The sequence below is a fragment of the Parasteatoda tepidariorum genome, chromosome 3 (assembly GCF_043381705.1).
Source record: "Parasteatoda tepidariorum isolate YZ-2023 chromosome 3, CAS_Ptep_4.0, whole genome shotgun sequence".
Taxonomy (NCBI): Eukaryota; Metazoa; Arthropoda; class Arachnida; order Araneae; family Theridiidae; genus Parasteatoda; species Parasteatoda tepidariorum.
The window spans coordinates 20,488,402-20,513,258 of NC_092206.1; the positions used below are offsets into that span (position 1 = coordinate 20,488,402).

A 24,857-nucleotide genomic window follows, 5' to 3' on the forward strand; every position below is an offset into this window, starting at 1 on the left:
AATTATTTATTCGGATTAAATTATTGGCTAATAATTTAAATTATCATAACCTAAAAATTCAATCCAGTTTATCTATCATACATTTCTTACATAGAATATCATATTTATTCATAAGTTGTCTTAAATCGAAAAAATGTTTTCTTATTAAATTAGTACCTAAAATTAACCCAGCTTTTTAGTTATCGTGCAACTTCTATAAATAAAAGAGAAGAAGTATTAGTACTTTGTACCCGCTAATGTATAATTATTATTCAGTACTTATTAGTTATTGCATTGCAAAAAATAAAAAATAAAAAAATCGTTTGTATTTTACAGCAAAAGTTGCTGTCACGGCGATTGTAGGTCAGTATTTAAAGCATCTGCCAGCAGGTGCTTTAAAGTTCACTACAAATTTGCTGTTTTGAATATTACACCAGACTGCTGTAAAATTTGCAACAAAGTTTCTGTTTTGAACATTATAGCAAACTGGTGTAAATTTCAGAAAATGCTGCAAATAATAGGTTGTTTCTGATAGTGTTGTGCACTGCCATTTACAGCACGTTGAGGAACTTACTTCAGTCTATTGAAATATTAACAACATTGTTTAAAACAGCAACTTAATAAATTTTACACCTGTTGCTGGCAACAAATTTTATGCATAGTATTTTTTTTTAAATTCTGTATATAAAATTAAATTAATCTTGTAGGCCTACATGCATAAAAATACGCAATCAATGCAATTAATATATATAACTAAGAGAAGAAAGACACAAAAAAAATTATTTCCATATATGCAGTATAATAATACTATAATAAGAAAATCTAATTGTATAAAGTTGCTTATGATAGATTACCAGACACATAATTATAAAAATTTCAACTTTGAAAAAAAAATTAAAGCATTTTTAACTAAAGTAACTTCTATTTAATTGATAATAAACTCGATAAAGCGGCAATTGGTATATCATTACTTCCGACTAATAATTAGTATAACCTAATTTAGAAATTGGTTCAAACCTTGCTCTTTGCCAGAATAATATAGTTCTTTTGATGGATAAGATTTTTTCAAATTACATTCTTCGCTTTTATTGACAGTAATTACTTAATCGTGCTTATTTCCGTTTATTTTTACTATCAATACAATGCAATATTCCATTCGAACGAAGGTAGCTTGTGAAGGCAATATACTAATGACTTGAAAGCCATCAATAAATCTCCTTTTTCCATTCTTTCAAAGAATGAAATGACTAGGTAAGCGTTTACTGAGCACAAACAGTTTTTTCTAACAATATCCCTAACTTATATAGACATTAACTTGCTGATATTTATCTTACAAAACAAGACTATTTAAAAAAAAATTGGAAGGAAAAATAATGGTAATTAACGTTCTTCTCAAATTTGTGATACGTTATTTGTAATTATTTCATTTTGTTTTGGGGAGAAAAAACTGCTTGATGTTATCATTCATGTCCTTAAGTGTTATGCTAACTTCAAAAAATTAGTTTATGAGATTTTTTTTAAAAATTATAATTTAAACTGGTTTATTCTCATTATGTTGAACAAAACCTGGAAAGGTGCGTAGCGTTTTTAAAAAGTGCTTAAAGGTGCTTTAAGATTTTCGCTCTTTAAAAGCCCTTAAAAGTGCTTTTTTCATTGGGTGTTTTAAAAAGTGCTTTTTTTCAAAATAAGATTTTTCCATTACCATGTTGATTTTTGCTACAAATTATGCAAAAAGACACAGTTCACATTGTTCTATTCAGCGTTTTCACAATTAACTCAAACCCAATCAATCTATTTCGGCGTATTGTCAGTCCGTAGCGTATGAAAATGAGATTCGTTTTACATGATTCAAAATTTCATAATTTTTTACAATTGTCAAAAGCAATGCCAAACGTGTTTTTTTGTTTCCGACATGACGGTTAAAACAACATAAAACCGTCAATTGTTAAAAACTTTCCAACCCTCTCTAATTATGATATTTTTTAGAGCTCTAAAAAATATTTTTTGAGTGCTTGAAAAGTGCTTAAAAGGTGCTTATTTTTTGTTGAACTATTTGGCTACGCACCCTACTGGAAGGTTTTGGCGATATTCCTGTAACGTGTATGGAGATTAGTTTAGCTCAAAAAAGTTTAGTCGATGCTTGACTGAAAGATTCTTTCAGAGCAAATCCAACAATACGGGGGCTATGAAAAAGAACAGTTATTGCCTTAAATACACTACAGAGATGTTTAAAAACATATAATAAAGTACTTTTATGACCCTTTATTTATATTACTGCTTACAGGGCATTAATTAACCAAAGTTGATTAAAGCTACAAGCATTAATATTCTATTCAACAACTGAATGTTTTATTTCTGAATAGGTATAATTTGATGAAGTCTTCAATGCTAATGTAAAATCAGCTATTTGCGAGAACGTGACGCTTTAAAGAGAAAGAAAATATGGATATATAATCATTTAGGAGGGAAAGGGGAGTCGAGTAAAAAGGACAAATATTGACATGATTAATTAACAACTCTTTGAAATTCTACCACTCTTCTGCGATATATATCATCTGATAGCATTGAATAATATGTTTCGTGCGTGTTGGTATTCCTGTTTTATTGCCGTTGTCAATTTCCAAGTTGAAAATGTCACAGTGGAAGAAAAGTGTCATTACGTAATTGTAAGTTTCAGTGAGTTATTTTGAATTATTATTTACCTGTTATTATTTTTTAGATATTTTGTTCATGCTGTTTCATATGACGTAACTTCCATTGTCGCTCATTTATATGACGTAATTTATTACCCAATCTTATTCATTCTCCAAAGCATTAAAATATTATACACTAAACTCCATAGTACATTACTTTACAGAGCTAAAATCATTGTATAAATTACTATATATATAGATATTTGGTGTTATAATATAAAAATAATTTCTTTGTTTTGTAAAATAAATCTTTTATAAAAACTAACTTAAAAAAAATTGAGTTACTCTTGCTACAATTTCTAATTTTGAATAGTTTTAGATATTATAGTCAGTTACAGGTTTTTTTTTAGAATATTAAACCCAGAAAAAGTCTTTAAAACGGAAAATACGATTTGTTTTGCATATATGCATCATTATGTCAGTATTCTCTCTCTGTTAGTCTAAATTTTATGGAATTATTAATATTATGTCTGTATAATTCCAGGTTAATAGATTACTGGAATGGGAAGAAATTTTTCTTTTCTTAGTTTATTGAATCGCATAATTTATGATTTTTATGTTATGGATAATCAACGTTGCATGAGTGAACTACAATTTTTAAAAAAAGTGGATCACCTAAGTGGAAACCTAGTTATTGAGTCTAATTACGCTATTTAAATATTTTTCTCGAACGTTTTAAATTAAGTTCTATTTTATACAAGTAGTTTTATTTTCGAATTTTATACACTAGTGTTCACTAACAATCTCATTGAACGGTAACCGTTATTCACTTCCTAACGCTTGAAGCACGAAATTATGATTTAACCATCTAATAATTACCCAATGAATATTCGATTTAACTTAACAAAATCCTCCTATTTACCTTCCTTGGCACAGACTCCAAGTGATTTCCATTTTCATTTGGAAGCCCTTAGTTCAAAACAATCCTTTATCCAGGGTAATCGATGTGTTTTGGAATAGGTTACCGTTATCTATTACCTAAAGAGGGTCAATTTGTTACAAATGGATTCTTCTTTTCTTCCATTATTCATTGTAAGTTGAATATATTTATATCAATTGAAGCTGCACGTGATCAACTGCTATAAATCAGCCATCACGATTCTTTCATCTGTGGGCACGATAAAGATATTACCATCCGAAGAGAACAACTTCAGTGATGTACCGCGATGTGGTGCACTTACATCATCCCAATATCGAACATCACGAAACTCCGCAAAAATCTCGCCAAGACATACAATTTAATGATCCGTGCTTTTGACCTCCTAAACCACACCGAGGCTACTTTGTCGAGCAGAGGGGGTGCTTAAATTCTCTGACCGAGAAAATCGAACATCTCGACTGTTTCGAACTAAAGGAATCAATATCCGGTTTAATCTTATGGACAAGAGTTCGTGCTTCTAAAACGTTCCTAAACGCGAGTGAATAGTGATTGTGTAGTGTAAGATTTATAGTATGTTGTCGACACGTATGGACGTGCAAGCATGGTGGGCGGTGTGACAGGTGCATGCTGTTGATAGTGATTCAGGAAAGATTTGTGACAGAGCTTTTGCAAATAACTTAGTTTCAGTATTGTTTCTGCTACCAACAACAAAGGCCACTTTGGGTAAGAACATGAAAAAAAAAAAAGCTTTTTCCGAAGTATGAATTGGTTCGACGATAGAAACTTAAACAATGGTTCTCTTGTCCGAAGTTAATTATAGCAATTGTCTTCTAGCTGGATATAGTTTTACTTGATTCTTTCAACTTTCTATTTTTTTTCCCTACCTCATTCCCGCGTGGAGAATTATTTTCTGTACCGATATTTTTATTTAAATATTTTCCTTCGATTAATTTAAATTTATTTCTGTCGAATTAAAAAAAAATACATTTTCGTTAACTTTAAAGCATTTTTATTAACATTAAATGGAGTTTCAAATATATTATATTTATTTAAGTTAATTTTAGTTTTGATTTTTATTTTGCAATGCAGAAGGTGTTATTAGTTTTGGATGACTAAATATTAACAAAAATTTAGGCCGTAATAAAAATTACACATTTAGACTGCTGGTCATATGGCGCCAATTTTGTTAAGATATTTTAATAAATATAATAATTTTATAATTTTAAGTTTATAAGTTTAATAATTTTAATAAATATATCGCTCTAGCAGTATTGCAATGCAACTGTACCTTTGATGCTTGCTGTAATTATAAATCTCATATATATAAATATCTCATTGTGCTTGCAGAAGAACACTTTGCCGCGTTAAAGGGACATTTCATCAAATTCAATGAAAAACAGTAGTGTTTTTTATCAGTTTCCCTTTAACGATGGAAAAGAATTGTTTAAAATAATGTTGAACTATATCTATTGTTAAAGATGCCTAATATTTGTTTAGTTTAAAAAAAAAAAATAAGAAAAAAAAAACGAATGGCTGTACTTCGGAATTTTTTAACTTATTCTGCAATATTAAGACTTATATGATACTAAAAATACTATGTTTTTTCGTTTTAAAGAAGTAATAGTCTTCACTACATCTCAACCTTCTCACTTTATTTTGCTATGTAAAATATACATTTGAAAGTATCATGACACTTTCCACATCGAATATGGAAAGTTATCCAAGTTACGTAAAATATTAGCTATCTCTATTGCTCGAGAAAGAGGAAGAGTCTTAACCTTTTGACATCGTTTCAACATTTCATATCAATGTAATGTCGCTGGATGGATGGTTTTCGTCTTGTGTAATATAGTACCGAGTGTCTTATCAAGAAAATATACGATGTCTAAGATAGTTTCATTGAACTTAAAAAAAAGTCTATGAGTATCTGTGAAAATAGACTACCTCCCACAATTGTGACTTTTCTTGCCAAAAACAACGATAACCTCTATGAAGATGATCTCCCACGTGATGGCATTGAAGAGAGCTCACTTTTCTCTCTGTTCTTATCTTTTTTAGTTTCTTCTTTATTTTTTGTTTTATTTCCGGAGAGACAATAGGGAGATTTATTCTCCTTATAATAGTATACTATTTCCTACATAAATATTCGAAATAATTACAATTAGTTTCTAATGTATGGGAGATTGTATGAGTAAGTAATACATGAATTGTAATTAATTTATTAATAGATCTGAGAATATGGTTTAAGTAAGGCTACAATAGTATACTATTTCCTACATAAATATTCGAAATGATTACAATTAGTTCATTTCTAATGTATGGGAGATTGTATGAGTAAGAAATACATGAATTCTAATTAATTTCTTAATAGATTTGAGAATATGGTTTAAGTAAGGCTACAATAGTATACTATTCCCTACATAAATATTCGAAATAATTATTATATCACATTTATAAATTATTTACATCTTAATATTTGGTAATCTTTATGTTCAGTTATATTTACTGCATGAAATTATATCAGAATAGAAAACATTTAAGAGCGCATTATTAGAGTTAATTAAAGCATAATTTAATCCCAGAAGTGCTGAATAAAAAATTTCAGACTATCATGCCGATGTAAGAAACTGTGTCTGACGCAAAAATAAGAACGAGGAAATAAAATGATACTCAACTTGACTGCACATTGGGGCCGTTGAATAAAAAAACAAACGATAACTTAACTAAATAACTAAAGATAACTAAACTAAATTTATTAATTATTAATTAGTTTTTCAACATTATTTATGTTCTATTAACATTTTATGGCAATTGCCAGAAAATGTATTTCTTTATTCATACAAATAAATACTGAAGCTTTAATTTTCTTATGCGCAAATTTGTTGACCAATGTTTGATTTTAGAATTAAATTCCCAAGTTTTTCGACGAAGTTCGAAGAATATTTTTAAAAAAGTTTTAAATAAATAAATTGTATCGTTCTTAACAGACAAAATAAAAATTTCTTCATCACTTTCATGAAAATAATGGGAAATAAAAACACTACAGAACAATTCAACAGTAAGAAATATAATTAAATCCATCATAAAATTCGAAAATGGGGAGAAAAAGTCATTAGGCATTCTAGTGTCATTTTTTAAGCATAAAAGCGAATACTTTAATAATAAATATTTATTTACTTGTTATGAATGTTAAACTCTTTTTTGTACCCTATTTACTATTTTTTTCCCTCTACATTGTTTGAACATCATTGTTGCCAATTGGAGATTAGTAAAATATTTCAAAATCATATGCAAATTTTTTTCCAATTCAAATTAATTTTTAATTGCTTTTTTTACGCTAGTAATCTTTTTAAAAATACAGCTTTATGGTTTAGAAACTAAATTTGTGTATTTTTTTTTTTTTTTTTTTTTTTTTTTTTTTTTTTTTTNTTTTTTCTTTTTTTTTTTTTTTTTTTTTTGCATTCTTTATGAAATATTTTGCTTATTTTAGCAAGGATTTTATGCGCCAAATAAACAAATGAATTTTTTAGTCAAAAGAATTTTTAAAAAAAATGAATAAATCATAACGTTTTGAAATGAAAGGTGGTATTTGAATAAATAAAATTCACTTAAATCTACGATAGCAATAAATGAAAAAAAATTAATCCTCTAGTGACAACACATCAGCGACCTTTTCAAAATACGGTTAGAATCAACTTTTTAAGCTGTGAACATAGAAAATATTCATTTCAAAATTTTCACTTTTTTCATTATGTTTCTCATAAAAAATTTTTTTTATCAAGAATATTTATAAGATCTTGGCAACAATTAATGAAAGAAGTTCTCTTTTATTATTTTTATTTATTTATTATTTTTTATTATTATTATTGGTTATGCTCACGTGTCTCAATGATAAACATTTATATATATATACATTGATAAACATTTATATAAACATTTATATACATGATAAACANTTTGAAACGCTCTTTATCAATATTATCAGTTCAATTCATGCATTGTAAGCGGAAGTAATTTATGTTGTCTTTTCTTAATATGCTGTTTCCAAACAGTTTTGTTTATATTCATAAGATCCAATTTTTTGCGTTTATCAGATTTTAAGTTTACTATATTTTTTTTATAAATGAGTGGATCATATGAATATCCTTTGAAATCAATCAGAATGATAACAAATCAATCAAGATGTGTATAAATCTGGCTTCGCTCTCAAGATAATAGTGCCAAAACATGAGAAGATCGTGATAAATTTCGGTTTTTTGTAAGAATATGAAGTAGGAAGTCGTAGATGTTTGATAAAAAGCTTAAAAAATTCTGCTTTGATCTATCCACGCTGTAAATTTCAGTATTTATATTATTTAATGGTCTATAGGTTTTGTTTTTTTAAGAAAAATTTGTTATTTCAGAAGGAATTTGAAATATTTTTTTTTTGCGAAATATAGACTTAAAAAGTAGCCTTCAAGTTTTCCTAAATTTTTTTTTTTTTAGAAAGCTTTAAAAATATGTTCTTATTACCTCCAAAATAAAAAATTAACAGATATTTTGCCCAAAAACTAAAATATTCAAAATTCTGATTTCTGGTACTTTTAATGTGGATTTGTAGGGCGCAAAGTCAGTAAAATCATATGCAACAAAGTTTCATTTTATGTAAATGTAAACAGCGCGTTGCTAGGACAACGTAACTTTAATTACAATCCCGACGTTCTATATATTGAGATATTAAAAAAATAATTTAGTTATTAAATGTAAATATTTCCCTCATTAATAATGTATCTAATAACTGGAATTACTTATGCGTATAACTAAATATTAATTTGTAAATAACTGTAGATATTAAATGTTATAATTTCATCAATTTACTTTGTATTTATTCATATAAAATCGCATACTATAGGAAGAATAAGCTCCTTCCTTTACAGATTACTAAATCCATATGCCACACTTTTCTGAATATCATTATATAGAATAAAAATGAGGAAATAGTAAAGGAAAATTTGATAAATTATATAAAGTGAATAAATTATAGATAAATATATTGAAACAATTTTCAGTTGAAAGTTAAGTTGTTAAAATTAAGATCAATGAACAAAACGATTGCAGCGAATTAAATCATGAATAAAGATGTCAAAAATCGGCGCTAAAGTTTTACAGAAAAAATCTCCATTGTTGCGTGGGATAGAATATCCGTTTCCGTTCAGCAAGAAATATCCATTTTAATTATTTGATACCATGTTTCATACATATGAAGGGCAATATAATAATAAGCCCCCTTTTTTTCCTTAGTATTATTTTCAGATAGGCACTTTACTAGTTTCTGGAATTTCTGCCAAATAGCAGAGAATAATATACAGAAGCATTTTGCTTTATGTGAATCGGTAAATTTTTGCCGTAGTGAAAGACACTGCTCTTAGCAATTTTTATTATTATCATTATATTACCTAAAGCCTTCCATTTGAAATTAGAAATTAACTTTATTCGTAGGTCATTTTTATCTAAGTATAATAATATATCGTTTATCATTTCATATGTCATTTTTATCTAAGTATAATTATATAATATTTGTATTATATAATTCTGTAGAATTTAGATATTTTACCGAAACATTTAAATATTCGGCTATAAGTTTTAACGTTGAGTCTCTTTTGAAATTGTATTAGAAAGTTATTTTTCGCAATTATACGTTTTTCAGTAGTTAAATATTAATGTACTTCATGTAGCAGCATATAGATGTTGCAAATGTCAATTTTTTAGAGCACATTTCTTTCTTTCATTTTTCCCCCTTAATTGAATTTTTTTCCTTCTTATTTTCTCAATGCTAGCATCGAAATACTGCGAGAACTTATTGATTTCAATCAAAATCGCTATTGGTTAATACATGTCGACATACTGTCGACAACAAAACTCAAACATATTTTACACTCATTAAATTCACGAATAAAAAAACTCATCTTAAACTCTTTTTCCAATTCTTTTTCTACATTCATGAAAAGAAATGATAATTCATTTAATTAATAATTTAATCGACATCAGTTTTATCAATAAATCACACATGAAATTATTCAAGCCTACATTTTGATAAATTATTCAATAATTCTTGGAATTAGCAATGCATCAAAAAATTTTAAGACTAATGAAACATTTGTGAAATAATTACTGTTTAACAAAAAATAAATCGTATTTTCTCAGATTTTATAATTAAATTTTCTATCATCGTCGGCAATTACTGACCCATGCAAAAGAATTTCAAACCTCATTATCAAATCATAGAATAGTTTTCTTTAAAATAAATCCTAGATGAAACGTGCTTAGTAATAATTTTTGAAGTTAAAAAAGAAAAAAAAAAAAAATGTCATCTCGTTTGCTTCAGTCCATCAGCTCCTAGAATTCTGCTTTACTTTTGCAAATTTTTTCTTGTGATTTAAATTAATAATATTTCTATGATGTTGAATAATGATTTCAATTTTATTTCGAATTTAAAAAGTTTTTTTTCTTCTTAAAATACTATTCATTGATATTCAGAGATATTTTAATTAATTAATTCACATTACTTTTTATGTGCTTCTTTACTAGGATTTCTTTAAATCATGTCGTTGTGACAGTTTCGAAAATTAGTTGACATAGTTATTTAAAGAAAAAATTAACATTCAAAGAATATCATTTATTAAATGATATTATTTACTTTGAGGTTTAGAGAAATATAAAGAGGGATATAATCTCGAATTTTTCTGATTGAATAATGAAAGCAACTGAATAAAACATGTAAATTCTTAGATTAAAATTTAGAGTAGTCAAAAAGTATTGAAATAGTTTCAAATTGTTACGATGTTTAATATGTATGCAAATAATACTATTAAAAATATAGTGCAATATTTGGAGTGAATAATCCCAAGAATATGATGCGGAAAGATGAAGGATGTTTCAAATCAGTACATTACCTTAACTCAATTACGTATGTAGATTCTTGAAAATATAAAAACTTCCATTTGCTTCAAAGATTATAAAAGATGGACAAAGTAGACATGCTCGAGGGCTCGATAATAAGCGCCCATTCTCAAGATTCACCAGACGTGAATGAGGAAATCAAAATAGATTTGAAAAAGGAAACGTCAAGTTGCTCGACGAAAAGAAAAAAAAATGTATCTAACGAGTTCCATTAGAGTTTTATTAAAAATTGAATTAACTATAAATGTGCTATCAGTAAAAAAATTAATAGTGTTATTTAGGATTTTTACTTTAGCAAGTGTCTACATTTGTAATGGAGATAAAGTAAAGGAATGTGTTGAAACAGAGTTTAGTCATCAACTAAATCAATAAAATGGGTTGATTTTTTCTTTTCTATTAATATCCCGCTATTATTACTTTTTCCAATTAACTGCCAATATACAGCTAATTCATACTGCTACTGTTCATACTGCCAATTCATAAAATGCAACGTTTGGTTGCTGTGTGTGCCTTCAGCAATTTAAATTCCTTAAGGTAAAAGGAAAAACGATGTAAAGCAGATTTGTGGTGCTATCATCCGCAACTATTGGCAATTGTTAATTGTTCGCGAGTATCCATTGTAAATTGAAAGTCTGTATTTTATGTATCGTAAATTTTAATTTATATTTATATACATAGTATAGTCGTACTTGTTTAAGGAATGGATTCTTACTGTTTATGCAAATAACTTTCGTAGAAAAAGATTTCAACAACTCCGTCCAAATTAGTTGATACAAATTGTCCCAAATACATTTCCCTATGAAATTAACATTTAGCATTGATGCAGCAATTCTTTATAGATATAATTTAAACTGTATTTTCTTCGAAAATCATGTATTTTCCTCTTTCTCGAATTAGCAATAAAATACGTCTTTTTCACGGAATTAGCTACTGTACGATATTAATTAGATTTGTTTCTAAGAGTCATTCCTGTAAGAGTCACTGATATTTGTCATTAGTTTACGAAGAATTAAGACAATTCAAAGTAGATTCAATGTATTACTCCGAATCACTCCAAAATATGTAAGTACCAAGAAGCTCCAAAAGTGCAAAATAGCTTCCTCGAAGCACTTTTCTTTAAGTGCATTAATCAACTCAAATGATCTTTTTCGCTTTTTGCATATTTACTGATTTTATTAGAAGAATTGTTTGCAAGTAATCTTTCACTTTATCTCATTCTTCATATTTCTATTATGACTCCTCAAAATCAAATTGATGAAGCTAGTTTCGCATCAATATCATCTTGAAACATTTTGTTTAATGAACAGTTCTCAGAAATAAACTCCAATTACCATTCATTTACTCATATTTCTAACCTAATGCTGTGATTAATCGATTTTAAAAACCGATAGTTCCACATGGCTACAAAATATGAAACTGCCTAGAAGCTCCAAAAGTGCAAAATAGCTTCTCCAAACAGCTTTTTATTTAGTATCATAACCAACTCAAATAACCTCTTTTACTTTTTGCATATCCACTGATTTTACTTGACGAATATTTTCGCAATAAATCTTTCATTCTTCAAATTTCCATAATGACTCCTCAAAATCAAATTGTTGAAGTTAGTTTCTCATCAGTTTCATCTTGAAGCATTATGTTTTATTGACAGCTCTCAAAAACCAACTTCAATCACCATTCATTAATTATTTCCGACCTCTTGCTGTGATAAATTGATTTTGAAAACAGATGGTTCCAATTGGCTACAAAATATTAAATTTCCTAGAAGCTACAAAAGTGCAAAATAGCTTCTCCAAACACTTTTTTTTTAATTTAGTGCCGTAATCAACTCTAAAAATTTTTTTTAGCTTTTTGCATAGCCACTGATTTAACTAGAAGAATTTTTTGCAATCAATACGACTTTCATTTTCTCTCATTCTTCAAATTTTCATCATGACTACTTAAAATCAAATTGATGAAGTTAGTTTCGCATCAGTGTCATCTCGAAACATTTTGTTTTATTGACAGTTCTCAGAAACCAACTTCCATCGCCATTCATTAGTTCTTCAAGTTTGTTTCCAACCTCTTGCCGTGATTAATCGATTTTGAAAACCGATGAGAAAGAAAGCTTCCTTTTGGTGTATCGATTAGCGGAATTGTGTCCGATTAATAGCTTTATCGATCGATTATTAACAGATGGGTGAGTAATTATCAGTTAATATACTCTCCCTAATCGATTACGCTGACCGTGAAAGCGATCTTCTTAATTAATGTTTCGGTCGTCTTTCGAAAATGTGGAATATTGTTTCGTGTTCCAACGACTTTACGGAATTCCTTTAAGTGTTCGCTTATAGCCGTGCTTAATCTGCTCTGTTTCCAGGCTAGAGCAATTAAAACTATCGAGTTTTAATTAAGCTTTGTGCAAAAGTATGTATTTGTTATTGGAAATGATAATTTAGATGTTTCATTTTGTTTATTTTTTGAAATATAGTTTTGATTGATTGCTGAAGTAATAGAGAAATGTTGTAAAAATAGCCTAAATGGTGCAAATGATTTTGTTGTAATAAAACAGAGGGGAAAATGGATAAAATGACTGTGAAAATTGTGTCAAGTGGTTCTGTAATGGGAAAAAAATGAAACCCCCTTTTTTTTATAAAACAATTTTACAATTTTATGAAATGTAGTTTTGATTGATTGCTGAAGTAATAGAGAAATATTGTAAAAATAGCCTAAATGGTGCAAATGATTTTGTTGTAATAAAACAGAGGGGAAAATGGATAAAATGACTGTGAAAATTGTGTCAAGTGGTTCTGTAATGGGAAAAAAATGAAACCCCCTTTTTTTTATAAAACAATTTTACAATTTTATGAAATGTAGTTTTGATTGATTGCTGAAGTAATAGAGAAATATTGTAAAAATAGCCTAAATGGTGCAAATGATTATGTTGTAATAAAACCGAGGGGAAAATGGATAAAATGACTGTGAAAATTGGGTCAAGTGCTTCTGTAATGGGGAAAAAAATGAAAACCCCCCTTTTTTTTATAAAACAATTTTACTATTTTATGAAATGTAGTTTTGATTGATTGCTGAAGTAATAGAGAAATGTAGTGAATTTAGACTAAAGAATGTATTTTGTAGTAATTAAAAATTGTAAAATTGTTTTGTAAAAAATAAGGGGTAAAATGATAACCAAAAATTGCGTAAATTGTTTTCGTAAGAAATAAAAACGTACTGCGGTTTTATAAAAAAAAAAAACAAGAAAAAAAAGATGTAAAAAAAATAGCTTCGTGAAAAAGGATACGAAATAATTTTGTAAAAATGAGGTAATATTATTTTGCAAAGAACTTTTACATTATTTTTAAAAAACGCAAAGTTAACACTTTCAATTTGAAGGTAAAATGTTACATTAAGAATAACTGAATATTTCGTCTCAAAAAAGAAGCTGAATAAAAATATCATTTTCGAATGAAAAAAAAAGGATGAATTTATTTTATTCCTTTCTGAAAAACGTTTGCCGCTATATTTGATAAAACTTCGAACTTAATTTTTTTCGAATGTAAATATTTTTGTTGTTGAATTAGTTCAATTTTGAATTATGATGATTTTAAGCTTCTCTGTGACTTGTAGACTCTGAATCTAAGCTTAAATATTACTAAAAAATAAACCTATATTCTCATTTTATTTTAAATTTATTAAGGTATGTATGATTAAATTAAGGGGTCTTTCGCAATCAACGTCATCGTCAGTCCCAATTTAGAATGGTTTATGGATTATTTTCAAACTCATAAAACCTTTCTAAAATTGCCTGTAAGGAGCATCAATTATCAAACAATCAATGGTTTATAATGTATAATCATGTTCGTAAATTAAAAAAAAATTTGGACCTCTGAAAAAATAAATAAAAACATTCTTGCTGCTATACCCCGTTGCATGCCAGGGGTTCATGGAGTCAAGGTTTCACAATTATGTGAATGAATGATCGTCGCAATCTAGACAGTATTGCGCACAGACTGCCTTTATTTTCCAGACAAGCTGGTATCCCCTGATCTGAAGCTGGGTGGGCATCAGGCGCCACTTAGGATCGAACCTCAGCTCTTCCACTATGTCAGTTCATTGCCTTAACCATCACTCCTCGAATCATCGCGACTCAAATCTGGACCACACTCACGCGTAAAAAATTCACGTCTCAACAATGATTTTTTCCCGAGTATTTAGGCACTTAAATAATTGCAGAAACAGTTCCTGGCAACCAAAAATGAGTAAACATGTAAAAGAATACATTACAAAACTTTAGCTTTGAGCAAACGTAGCTGTTGGGAATAGAAAAAGAAAGTAATAATGAACGCTTTTTGTTCTAATTGTTTTAAGTAATACTCAGATCCATGCTTAAAATATTTCTAATTTTTCCTTATCTTTATGATTTATTTCAGTATCTGACGATTTCATCTTTTTCTTTTGCATAGAATTTACGTGATAGGCCTAACTACAAATTATTTTTCATGTCTTCATTTCACTTCAAATTAGAGTGGGCACCTTTTCCATCTTCGCCTTTCAACGATTCTTAGAGCATTTTTATCAGATACATGCTTCAGTTGCTATATCACAATTTATCGTCTGACAAACTACTAGAACTTTTATTTGCCTCGAAAAAGAAATTATCAAAATAAAAAAATCTTTATTTCGGACCCCTCCACCCCTTTTTTTTATTATTACTTTTTTTCCACTTGGAATTTCTCGATGACTTTTGCAGATTAGTATGGATGGCAACGGATGAAACAGAAAATTATATCTTCTTCCCGCCAATTTTTTATTTTCTTCTGGAGGAAAGAGAAAATGAAGTCATTATGTTGTTCTTCTTATCGTTTCATCGTAATCGCCAAGGCGTGCAATGGCGGCAGAAATTAATGCTTTGAATGTCTTTCGTACAGAATAAATACACATGGAGACAAAACCGGTGTTCTATTACACATCAAATCTTCGCCCACTTGAGCGCAATGTGCGTCGACGTTCGGTTGCAGTTAATGTGTTTGTTATCGCTGCATGCTTCATGAAACACATGTGCAACAACTCGTTTGTATCGTATGCTAATTTTAATCTTAAAGCTAATTGGGATGGAGAAGCGCCGCGCTTCATTGATAAGTATATATATCCCAATGAATGATTAGGATTTCTTTTTAGAAACTTATCTTTTAAAAAAGCGGTGGACCTTCGCGCATTTTTTAATTTTCTTCAATAGGGTCAAGGATAATCGAATCAACGGTGAGTAGTGGATGCTTTTGTATTTCTTTCGTTTAGAAATACTTTGTATGAATTGAGNTTTTTTTTTTTTTTTTTTTTTTTTTTTTTTTTACCTGCGTGAACTTTGAAAATACAAAAGGTTGCGGAACTATGTTCTGTTCGAAGTCAATGGTTTCAGTTTTAAAAAAAAACTCGTCATTATTAAGTTTGGTTCAGCATAAGCTCAATGAATAACATAAATGAAATTAATACGCTATTAGAATATTCGGTTCAATGTTGATACATGTATGCTGCAATCTTAAAAAAAGGCGTTGAATCGAACCATGATTGTGTTCCAGTTAGAGCATAAACTTTGTTTTCGTTCCAAGTTGGACCATAATATCGTGTAATAAGAATTCGATATTGTGATTCAAGTCAATAGTTTCAGTTTCGTAAAATTAATTATCCAGTTTGATTCAGTTCGGTATTTACAGCATACATACATAGATAAACTCAGCGAATAATATGAATGAGATAAATGTACTATCAGAATATTCTGTACAACGTTGATCTATATATGCTATAACTTTCAAAAAGTGTTGACAATGAACAATGCTTCCATTCCAGTTGGACCATAAACTTAGGTTCCATTTAAGTTGGACCATAAACTTAGGTTCCATTTAAGTTGGACCATAATATCGTGTAATCAAACTCGATATTGTGGTTCAACGCGTTTAAAAATTTCTAATAGTCTACTTTGAACGCATTGTAGAGTTGGTCTGAAATTCCAAGGGAGGATAGTTTTTAAATTCCACGCTGATTCCGTATCCAAGAAATATTTCTTTGAGAACTTCATTTTAAAAAAAAGTACCTGGTGTTACTTAATATTTACTGGAGAAACTACTATGAATGCTTCTAAAATCTGCGATGTTTAAATCGAACCGCTCAGTAAGAAATTTAACGTATTTTTCTGTCTAAAATTAATGAGCTTGTTATATTTCACATGCTAATATTTCACACTAATTAAACTTTGTTACATTGTTGTATTTACATTTCGTTAACAAATATTGTTATATGTGTTAGTGATGAAATCATTTTTTTCTCCTAGGATTTATTCTTGACTGTTCTTTACAATAAATGTGATGGTCCATTCACTTCCAATTGACAAAGAATTAGTGAGTAAATTTTATTGTTCTTGTATATTTGTGTTTTGTAAGGTAGAGATAAATGTTAGCAAGAATCGGTTTCAATAGAAAATGAAAGCTTTTGAGAAAGTGAAAACTAAATATAATAATATCGTTAAGAATTTTTTTTTTTTAAATATGACTCGTATTTTAAGAGAAATAGCTTAAAAGCAAAAAATTAAATAGACTAAAATAAGGACAAGTACGATAAGATAATTTCACGTTAATAATTTCAAGTGAGTAATAGTGTATCCTAAATATCGTCGTGTATCCTAAATATCCAATGAATCCTAACATTGAACATTGTGAACGTTGAATAAATATTCCCCTCATATTTCAGAGCCCTTATGATGATTTTAAATTCATAATTCTTTCTTCACTTAAACCAGTTGAAACAAACTTACTCTGTATTTATACTTCGACTTTGTCTTTATTTCCCTGTCTTTCAACTGAATCAAAATTCTGGGTTATTTATCACTTATATAAAGAAAAACCGGAGTCTTAAGACTTTTTGAATTATTTAAAAGGAAGAATTCTATTGAGATTTGTCATAAACACTTCACTAACCGTTTGTGATTCTCATCTCACTAGCTCTATTCCATAAACGATAGAAATGGTGAATTATACCGCTGACTTTCAGAACAGAGAAGTTGTTCTTCATAAATGTTTCAACACAGGGTCGTGTTAAAGCTTTTATATATAGATACATAGAGCTGTAATCCATTGCGGCCACGTGATAAGTCTTACAACTCTTTACCCCGGGTACAAGGGAATAAAAAAGAGAGAGACCATTGGTCGCAGTCACGAATTTCGCCTATCGATCACTCCAGCACCGTCCTCATCTATGAAAGCGTGATTTTTATAGAAGGTCAAGGTGATTTTGACCGTAATTGATATGTGGTGATGTTTTTACTTTTTGTTCTTTGTGTTTGAGGAAGGGGGCGTTACCATATTTATTATGGGTATGTATACTTTAAGTAATCTTATTCATTCATAATTTGATTTTTTTTTTTTTACCAGCTTGACGACTTTCTGTTAATACGTACTATTTTAATGTTTAATGTACCGTTTATGCTTGAAGAAACATATTTAAGGATTAAACAGTTAATTTAGAACAAATATTGCAATAATCCCCTTGAAAAAAAATTTGATAAACTCTTAAAAAACGTCGCACCTTGTTTTTATTTTTTTTATATATATTCTCTACAATGAATATATGATTTGTCCTATATTTTTCTATAAACGCATATTTAATGTTATAGTATTTTATATTTTCAATATTATGGTAAATTTTTAATTCCATCTTTTACCACATACATTTAATCATTGGACAGTCGTCAATACAAATTAATAAACTAATGTTGATTTGTGTATTAGGATAAATTCTCGATAATAGTTTCAAGTAAGACTTACAACTTGTGGCAAAAGAATGTGAGGTTATACATATCAACAAGAAACGAAGCAAGTAAAACTTGTAGAGATACTTTTTTTTTAACACTTAAACAACTGTTAACTTTTTAACTCTTAAAACCTTAAAATATTTATAAAATTCTGCTTAATTTATTTCTTCAAAAAGTTAATTCCACTAGTGAAATAATTAAAAACTAAACCATTAAAATATTTACAATGTGCATTTATAATTTTGCTTAATAGAATGTTCTAATTTGAATGTTACATTTTTATAATTAAATATAAAGCGTTAAAATAATGTTTCTTGCATTATGAAATTTATTGCGTGGATTACATTACAGTACTTTGAATTTTCATAGCTGCTAAAACCATGATAGTAGTTAATTTCTGTAACTGTAATTGCCGGAAACCCAACAGTAGGCTAACCGTATCAATCAAACACTCATATAAAACACAGCGAGAATCATTATTCCTGCACTAATCTCTTTTATGGCCATTAAGATAATATACAGCTTGACCATAAAATAACGTGAGGTGTTTAGTGCTCCATTATTGGAAAATCCTTAGATTTGGCAACATTTGAATCCTCCTAAAAATTAGATCGCGGAAAGTAAATTTAAAATCGGAAGATTTATATAAAATTATTTAAGCATAAATTAAACAGAATGAATTTCACGTGGTTTTATAGAACGCAGTCTAAATTTAAACTTAGGAGCATTAATGCTTAGATCGTAATGGATATTACGTAAATACGTTATAAAATTACGCAAATACGTTCTCACCAAACACGTTTAATTTGGTACAAAAAAATTCATATTTAAATAATAATTTTAGAAGTTAATTTTACCATGATCAGCTACATACTTTTCTAGTAATTGAATTCTGAAAAATCGCTTACTAATTCTTGTAAGAATCTTATTGGTAGCTAAACTTTTAGACATATTTTTACTTGCTACTTTTTACCATAGTCCTCTAAACTTGCACTTTACTTTAAACTTGCACTCATAAATCTATCTAATAATTTCAAAAATTATTATTACCGTGATTAGCTACAAAGTTTTTTAGTAACTGGATTCTGAAAATTCATTTGTTACTAATTATATGAAACTTGCTGGCAATTGCGCATTTGGCTGTATCTTCACTTGATATTTTTCATAATTAAACCACAATTTGCATTTTCTTGAAGGAAAAATTTAAATTCGTGACTTAATTTTAGAAATTATTGTTACCGTAATTGGATTCTGAAAACTCATTTCTTTCCTTCTTGTTTTTTAAGAACAACCAACGCACATTATGAACGTATTCTGGGTATTCAAATTTATCCCTTCTAAGTTAAATTATAAATGGAGCTGAATGAATGCTTACAACATAAGACGAAACTTTAATTCATCTTTTCAAGTTAAAATCGTAATCTATATGGCAAGTGCCATACTTTTTAAAACTAAATAAATAATATTTGACAAGAAGAGCGCCAATTATCATGTAGAATATTAAGAAATTTATAGTCGCCATTATGCAACTTTTGCATTTATATTAATATTAGTCATTCAGTCTAAAGATTTGCAAGGGAAAAAAAAAAGAAATTCATATGTAGACTAGAGGAAGTCTGGCATTCTGGCAGTCATTGAAGTGCCATTTGCAATAAGTTTCCATCCTAATATACGATTCATTCTGTCCAAATCTGAGGTTATCATATATCATCAAAGCTTACATAAAAGGTTCAAACTTTTGCAAAATTAACTCGGGGCCAACTTGTGCCATCTTGAATCTGCTTTAGTAATGAGACAAAGCAAATACATCAATCATAATGCAGGAGGGTGTGGACACAGAAGAGAGAACCAGGATGGGAAGCCGGTCTGAAGTTGTCAGATAAAGCTGTCAGCAAGAATTTTACCCTGCACTGTTCTTGCAACGTTTTAAATACCTCCTACATGGAAGCTGAAGTGGGTGTAAATGAAAGCATTGAGAAGAATCGAAGTTTGTTTTGGATGATGCAATTCAAAGTTTTCCCTCTTTTGCATTGATTTTCCCTCAATGCTGTGGGCTTGGACTGGGATTAAGGTGCATTTATATTTGGAACGATTTTAGGGCGCGGCGAATTGATAATTAGAGGGATTTTTTGGATTCGCAAATTCTTTAGGTTTGTGGGTATAAAGCTAATTGCGATATAATGATTCTGAAGTTAGATCTATTTCGAAACAATTCAGTACAGTTTGGGTTTTTTTTTGATGTTATGTAACCAATGATTCAGTTACATGATTAAGTTAAGCATTTTTTTTTTATGTTTAACTCTTAATGTGCCTGATATTTATTTATAAGATAATGTCTGACTCTATTTAATGTTTCCTAATACTGATTTTACCAACACAATTAGCATTCATTATGTTAACTGATTGAAAACTTCATTCATTTGAAAAATAAACAAATAAAAAATAACTGTCCGAATGTTTCAGCCTCATCAAGAATAGACACCCATTTCCAAGTTTTGCCAGACCAAATCCTCCTAGCATATATAAGCCAGTTTTGGCTTATAAATTTCACTTTTTATGTCAAAATTTTTAAATATATAAAAGAGTCAAGAGAGATAAAAACTAATTCCAATTTTAGCTGTTATATGGTATAAGGTTACGTTATATATTGATACAATAATATTATGAGAAGTAAAATTACTTTACTTAATTTTTAAATTCAGTTAATTATTCATTTCTTTACGAGTGCAAAGCAATATTAACAAAATTGTTTTGCATAAAATTATAATAATTTCTCATTTTATAAGCAAAATTATATATATATATTTTTTTTTATTTTTTTATTTATTTATTTTTTTTTTTTAAATGTGAATGGGAAGCAACCACGTGGGTTGGCGAGCCCAGCCTCCTTGCAGTTAAATTATTTGTGCCATAATTAAATTTGACTAAACAAAACTTAATACTTTCAACTCGTATTGATTTACTTAAATTAAACAAAGTTAAGAGTAGCAGTTAATCATTTCATAATGTATGTTAATTTCCAAAAATAATACTCATTAATAATATTGAGCATTAAGAGGCAATATTATAAACGTGGAGAACAAAATATTGTGTAAACGTGGAGAACAAAATATTGTGTAAACAATACAATACTATTATAAACAGTGCGATGAAGTAGTATCAATAATTAAAGCAATTTCAATGTGTATTCCATCCCCTAGAATGAAAAACAAAACTCGAAAGGTGAAGTCCATTCAATAATCGTTTGCTTGTTGGGTCACGTCTGCTACTCTGTGTGCCCTGCCTCTTTATTATTAACTGACAACTCTCTGTTCGTCCCCTGTTCAATTCTTCCTGTCCACACCATCTCTCACATGTATCCCTCCCACCCACACAACTGTTTTCGGACGATACATATTTAATAAAGATTCCTTTATTTTCGAGTTTATGCACCTGCGACAGTATGGTTCTTGTTTCTGTTGTTTTGGAGAAAGAATATTACAAAATTTGTTAGGCAATGACTTTGCATTTCAATTTATCTTTTGAATTATGTAGGTCTTAAATGTACTATTGCTGTTTATTTTTGTTTGTGTATTATGCTGCCTTTATAATAATTGTCGCTAAAGAAAATTTAAATTTTAACAATCGACGCACATTTCATTTATATTCTGATTGATAATAGGATCACTCATCTTGAGACTGTGCTTGTTATTTTAACATAATATTTATCGTTAATAATGATTTAATGGAGTAATTTAAAATATTGGAAATTTAAAAATGTCGGCATTTAAAGTGTTTATTTGGAGCCAAAGCTTTTTTTCTTCTTTTTTTTTGTATTTTTATTGTGTTCAGCGTATATTTTTTGTTTGTATATATTTTACTTCAATTATATGTCGGTAAAATAATATTTTTCATTAATAATCATTTATTTGAAAATAAAATAAAGCATGTTTGGTTCCCAAGGGATTCATTTGTTTTTTATTTGTGCTGGCATGTTTTTTTTCTTCTTTATTTTGATAAATAACTTATTTCTATTATTTAATTTGTTATTAATTTATTGTTTGTCGTTCAGTCCATTCTAAGTTTGCAAAATTTTAAATTCATTATATGATCTTTTAGGTTTACTCTTACTTAAGGAATTTGGGGTTTTATCAAAAATTTAAATTTTTTTCAGTGATAAGAAGCTTTTTCACATCATTTTTTAATTTTTTTCTTCATACTTTTTGTAAATCAAAATGATACAGTTAAATTAAAAGACATATTACCAAGCTTATCATGTTTTATTGTACTGTTACATACCTATTCTAGTTATATACTTATTGTGTAATTTGATGTTCATATACTTACAATGTTTTGACTGTTATACTAATTTTTCGCACCAAAAATAAATGAAAGAACTCAAAAATAAAAACCTTTCATTTACGTTAATTTTTTAAAAAAAATTTCTTTCCAATTTATTGTAATTAGATCACCTTCTGATTAGCTTAACTACTTACAGAACATTTTATTATTAAACATTAGCTCAGCAATTTAAGCTAAAATTAATCGGCCCATTTTCTGTTTTAATTTATTATCAATAAAAGTTCAGAATACTGGTAAAGTTAATAGCCAATTTGGTATAGTTGTTGTAAGAGTCGTTGGGCTCAAGGGTTGATGGTACTTATCCGTTATTGTGAAGGGTTAGGGTCCGATTCTTAGTTCAGCCCACCCGACTTCAGATCGATGGATGCCATCTTGTCTGGAGGGTAAGGCCGGCATGTACGCAATGTTGACCATATTGCCCTACGCTTGCCTTTAATCTAGAATTTAAGGAGTCCTTAACTTCCATGACTTCTGGTCCACAACGGGCTATTGTGGGAATACTTAAAAGTTTTAATCCAGTTGTAAATATTTAAGTTTATTGATACACACAATTTTTAAAGGAAATGTCGAATGGATTGAAACTAATGATTTTTTTTCTTCCTGTCGTATAATTTAATCTAAAATAAAAACAAATCTCTATAATAAAATCAGATCAATAGCTAATAATTTTGCTGTTCGCCTCTCGAGTAGCCCAAGCGAAATGCCATTAATACACGATATACAAAGGACAAAAACATTCCCAAATACTGCGCATACATTCGAACATTAATGCAACATGGCCTCTTGATATTTATCCCTTCAAAGGTTCTGATGAGACGACGTTCGACACTACTGAGGCCAAACAAGCGTGCAAAATGAGGCTACCAACTCCCAGGCTACCCACAAAATCTGGAGTACTTCATTATAAAGGCTACGGACGGAATCAGTTGGCGAGCATTTTCATTAGAAGAGCATTCTTGTTGGTTCAATAGGCATGCTTCAAGAGAAAGAAGATAAGCTTGGCTGAATGTACGTGATTTTACGGCGACAATAAAATGATGGCGAATAACAATCCAGATGAGATGATTTCAGTGAAAGAAAGGGATAAATATGAATTAGTTGCAGAATTACGTGATCTACGCGCATATCAATAACGTTGTCAAGTTTTTTCTCTTGTTTTTATTTTAGTCATTATTTTAAGTGTTTTAGTTTATTTACAATGCAAAGAATGTTGCTGATATTTCTGGGAGTTAGTGTTTTCGGTTTATTAGAGAAAGGTAGCTTTGTTTTATGATTTCCATGGCGATGTTTTATGAACTGTATGATTCAAATAGGATAGTTGTAGATTTTTAAACAGAACCCTGATTTTGTTTATTTGTTTTAATTTTGGAGATTTTTTCTTTGTTTAACGTAGAGCTGTTTTCATAGAAGTTTCTGAATGAATAATGAATTTTGCGAAGCGAATTGATACAATGAATGGAGGCGAGTGATGTTAGATTAATTTGTTTGAGTTTGGTTTAAAACAAGTAACCCAAAGATGAACAAATTCAATAATTGTAATATTATAATGGAAAATAAATGTGCGAATTTAATGAATGCATGTTTCAAAACATATTAAACTCAATTCTTCGCAAAAGGAAGGGGGAAAAAAGTACGTATTCAACAATGACAAGTTGGTTGGTGGTTTATAGAGCGTTCGCCTTTCAATGAGATGAACCGGGTTCGATCCCGGCGATGGCTGGTCGATACGGCTTGCACCGACCACAGTACTGACGTGAAAGATCCTCTGTGGTAGATGGATCAAGGGTTTGAGTCCCCGTGCCGTCAGGCTAACCGTGGAAGTTTCTCGTGGTCTTCCTCTCCATGTAACACAAATACGGGTTAGTTCCATTAGAACGTCCTCCACGAAGGCAAATTTCTCCCAATACTTGATCCAGGAGTTCCCTTGTCTTCTGGATTGGGTTCAAAACTACAAGGCTACGGAATTGAATATTGGTAGTCGTAAACCCAAAAATTGGATCCGCTGTGCAACGACGGTTATAAAATAAAATAAAAAATTGGTTGGTCACGGATAAAAAGTTTAACTGCTAATTAGATGAGTTTATCGTTTTCTTTTCTTATTTTTAGTTGAACTTGAAGTTTTCTGTTATCATTTGATTATTTGTTTATTTTTGTTCTTTGAAATGCTTAGATGTTAATTCTTTAAGGACGCAGTTTGATTTTGTAGACAAAAGTACATTTTGTGAAGTAAATTACGATTTATTTTAAT

General features: G+C 29.1%; 1 protein-coding gene across 3 annotated transcripts in view; it reads left to right on the forward strand.

Annotated features, from left to right (window-relative positions):
• The window catches only part of LOC107454132 (toll-like receptor Tollo), a 107,010-nt gene that overhangs the window by 29,778 nt on the left and 52,375 nt on the right, over positions 1 to 24,857 (forward strand). The window contains exons 1-2 of one of the 3 annotated variants that reach the window (XM_071178402.1): positions 3,485 to 4,275; positions 16,793 to 16,859. The gene's annotated coding sequence lies outside the window, so the exon portion shown is untranslated. Of the gene's footprint in view, positions 1 to 3,484; positions 4,276 to 15,455; positions 15,727 to 16,792; positions 16,860 to 24,857 lie in introns of those variants that run through there. The other 2 variants (XM_043041148.2, XM_071178401.1) reach the window with 2 other exon arrangements.